Raw genomic sequence first — 4,185 nt, 5'->3', positions numbered from 1 at the left:
ACAATGACTTGTACAATCAGCCCAGTCTCAGTAAAATGCGTACATATTCCAAGATTTGGGAAATACCGTGTATAATATACCCCAAAACTGTTTTTTGCGTGCCTATAATACGCGCGGTCCTAAACGTGTTAAAGTCTGTTTTCCACGTTTGACACGTCCCCTGGTGGAGGCGTGAGCATCACAGACAGCCCCACAAACGAACAATTTGCTTTTCTAATCCTAACCATAACCGTAATCCTAACCTTAACCAGGAACGACGTCATTTAGAAAAGAGCCGGAGGATTTCTGACCACGTGATCAAAACAAAACCTAAAAAGTCGTGTATATTGTACGCCAGCGCAACCTATTCTCTATCATTGCGTATCATATACACGCAAAAACCGTGTTTGGCGTATATTATACACGGTATTTCAGAGTGCAAAGTCGTGGAATATGTACGTATTTTACTGAGAGTGTGTTGGTACAATTCTCCCGAGCCGCCGTTATTAAAGTAGAAGCTGTTTACATCCGCGGTCTCGTGGTCGAGGCGTGGAAAGAGGCAGACGGTTGCAATAAACTCACTCCTGATTGGCGACAGAACTTCCTGTAGATTCCATGACTCAGCTATGACTCAGACCAATCGCTGAAGATTGTTTGCAAATGGCGGTATCCTTTTCAGGAAGTGACGGTGAAAGCGGCGGCCTACTTTCGCGAGGAGAGGAAGTAATACATTTCCAATGGGGGACCTCATTGGAAATGCTCAGTCATCGCTCAGTCCATTATTTTTACAGTCTATGTTTGCTGCACTAAAGAACTTTTAGGAAATGAATATATGAACTTAAGCCAAAACGCAATTCCTACTGAAACATTCTCAGATTTATTGTGAAATGTATTTCACTTAAAATTTTACTTTTGCTAAATCTAAGGAATGTTTGTTTCTGTAAATTTCACGCTTAAAAACTAATATAAAAGTCTCAAAAACAAACTCCAGAGTAGTGCTGTCTTTAAAATGTTCTTTTTCCCTGTTTATGCTGAGCTTTTCCTCCGGGGTCAGACCTAATCTACACTTTCCAGAACATCAAGCTGTAAATTAACAATGTTCTATAAACATTTGTTGGACAGTATCCTTCCAAAATCTGTCTTCAAACTGCCGTTATCTTTGGAAAATATAATCCCAAGTTTTCTCACATTTTTCAGTTGATCATTTCTGTTTTTTTTTCCAAACAGAACATTTCAGATTACTTCTTAACAGTACTTAAAGTAATCCCTTACCTTATAACATGACTGTCTTAGAACTGTAGTGAACTACACGACTCTTGGATCACTTTTGAGTATTCCCAATTACAGCATCTTCTGAAGAGACATGTTTAGAATGATGTGATAGTATCGTTCTGTGGCTGATGTTTGATTAAGAAATAGGTTAGTAACCACCAGAAAAAACATGGGAGCCAGATTTACCACGGAAACATGCCTGTTTTACCCGGCCGTGGTGCAGTGGTAGGGCGGTCGACTCCTGATCAGAAGCGAGCGGGTTCGACTTCCGCCTTGATGTGACACACGCCATGTGTCGAAGTGTCCTTGGGCAAGACACTGAACCCCAAATTGCCTCTGGTGGGAGGTTGGCGCCAGTGTTCGGCAGCAGAGCCACCACCAGTGTGTGAATGGGTGAATGGGTCTGTGACTGTGAAGCGCTTTGGGCCCTCGAAGGAGGGTCGAAAGCGCTATACAAGTATACGCCATTTACCATTTACCCTTCCTCTCTCTTTGGGGTCCAGATGACTCCAACCACATATTGATGTGTGATTCCTTCCATGACAAATGTGGACAAAGGTGGACAGGATTTTATGTCTGCCATGGACATTAGTGGAACTCAAAAAATCAAAGATAAAAAAAAGTTCAGCGCACTGTCTAGTGGGGTCCAGATGACCCCACATTTAATGTAAACAAGCTAAGGAGAGCGGAAGGGTTAAAAAAGTCTAGAGTGTGATTGATCATCCAAACACTTCTTCATGTCAGACTGGGATGCAAAGATCATCAATTCTGGGCACTCAGTAGTCTGGCTCGCCGAGCAGCAGAGCTGTCTAACTTGCTACGCTGTCCGCCAGGCACCTGGTTTGTGTAGGGACCCAGACCACTGAGTCCCCAATTACGCCAGTGTGGACAAACACAGACGGGGCCACCATGGAACCCACGGACAAACCCACCCGGACCGCACCAATTCAGCCCAAAGGTAAACCATATGGGGCTCACATTGAAATGTTCACTGGGGTGGGGGGTAACATCATAAAATAACTAGCTGTAAAAAGCAATCTGGAATGGGTGGGGCCTGTCTATACACTCTGTAGTTACAAACATACTTGTTGGTTAAAATAATCTTCACATATAAACTAGTCCAAATATACACAATACAAATGCAAGTACGAGCCGGGGCCCCCCAAGGGAGACCCACCCCCATGCTCCAGGCAACCGCCCGCCCCCGCCGCGGGAGGTCCAGAGGGGAGGGAGGAAGGGACCGCCCACCCCCGCCCAGGAGAGGGGCACCCAAAAGAAACGGGGGTCCCGGAGGAGTGATGTAAACAAGGCCCGATCCCCTGCTCTAGATCTTAAATCTCGGGGATCCCACTCCCGGCGTGGGGCGGAGACCGCCGGGCCCAGGAGACCGGCACCCAAGAGACTAGACCACCAGGCCGAGGTTCCCCGCCCCCCCCGCCAGGGATGGGGTAGGAGACAGAAGGTCGAAGGTCCACCTTCCTTGTGTGATGCATGCGTGTTTGCTTGTTAGAGTGTATGTTTGTGGTGTTAGAGGTGTGTGTACTAAAGGGGTGCAGTTAAAATTGGTGAGAAGGCCTTAACAGGACATCTCCTGATTTCTCACAGAGATGCCCCGTCACCCTCCCACCAGCGGCCCTACATGTCTATGGTGCGGGTAAAATTGGCGGGAGGGGCACTGAAAGGACATCGACTGTTTGCTGGCAGTGATGTCCAAGCACCCCCCCACCAAGGGTCCTAAATGTCTAAGGTGCAAATAAAATCGAGGGGAGGGGCAAATCTATGCAGCGGCCACAGGAGGAGGGCCACTGGCAGGTAGTCCACCCCCACGGTGCAATGCAAGAAAAGACATTGATCTATTAAGGTGGGGGGCCCAAAATATAGACTTGGGGGCTGCAAATTGCACCAATTTGAGACCCCTGCTTTAAAAGTTCTTTGACGACACCAGAGTTTTATCAATGTTTGTACAGTCCAGAGGTCAGCAACCTTTAACAGTAAAAGAGCCATTTGTGCTTGTTTTCGACTGATCAAAACCTAGAAGGAGCTGCATAGATTTACTTTAGCCTTTAAGTCATTTGGACTTACATTTATGACCTTCTGTTTTTAATAATAAATATGAATTATCTCTATTTTTTTATATGAGCAAAAGCAGAAATATTATCTCTCAAATTTGATTTTTTTTATGTTTGACAGAAGCTCAACTGACTTATTTTCATAAATAAAAGCTGCTCTGTTCCAAACAGGATCATCTCAGTGCAGCTCTGGACAGCTATTATCCACTTTTGTGCAGCATAAGATAATATGTGCTTTTAACTCATAAAAGATCAAACTTTTCACCAATCTGTTCATTCTGGAGGTAGAGTTAAATAAAAAAGACGTCTTCAGGTCAACAGGATGTAAAAACCTACATAGTTTATCATCTATGTGAACCTCAGACATCAATTTATACATTTAACACATCTAAATTAAATATGTTCTAATTAAGTAATCCTTACTTTAAAAAAGCTGCAGGTTGCAGACTCCTGGTGTAATCAAATAAGTGATTTTTAAAAAAAGAGGCAAAAGGTGTTCTCTAAAGACAATCAACAAAATATTTGTACTCTATTAACCCTTTAACACCGGAGCTTCAGTGTTTATGTTCTTTGATTTACTGTAATTTTTAATTGTTAACACGATCAACACCATTCCAGCAGATTCTGCTCACCGGCAACACCTCAGGTGGTAAAGGGTTCAGTAATGAGCAGAGGCTTTTAATTCCCACAAGCGGGAACTGAACCGCAGCTCAGCCAATCAGAGGTTGAGCGCTGTCCTCACTGGGTTCCATATCACCAGATGTCACAATACAACAACATGTTAACAATTCACATAAACAAGGACAGCTTTACATTCAGATTTAACAAACTACCATTATATAGTCCCTGTAAAAAACAAAAAAAC

General features: G+C 43.9%; 1 protein-coding gene across 1 annotated transcript in view; it reads left to right on the top strand.

Annotated features, from left to right (window-relative positions):
- Positions 1-964, top strand: part of slc22a18 (solute carrier family 22 member 18) — a gene marked incomplete at its 5' end in the record, with an annotated part of 8,591 nt that extends 7,627 nt beyond the window's left edge. The window contains 1 exon segment of the mRNA XM_024296124.1: positions 594-964.
- Positions 965-4,185: the final 3,221 nt, after the last annotated feature.

The sequence above is a fragment of the Oryzias melastigma genome, linkage group LG3, assembly GCF_002922805.2.
Source record: "Oryzias melastigma strain HK-1 linkage group LG3, ASM292280v2, whole genome shotgun sequence".
Lineage (NCBI taxonomy): Eukaryota > Metazoa > Chordata > Actinopteri > Beloniformes > Adrianichthyidae > Oryzias > Oryzias melastigma.
The sequence above is the reverse complement of the archived record's forward strand: the minus strand, read 5'-3'. Positions and strand labels throughout refer to the sequence as shown.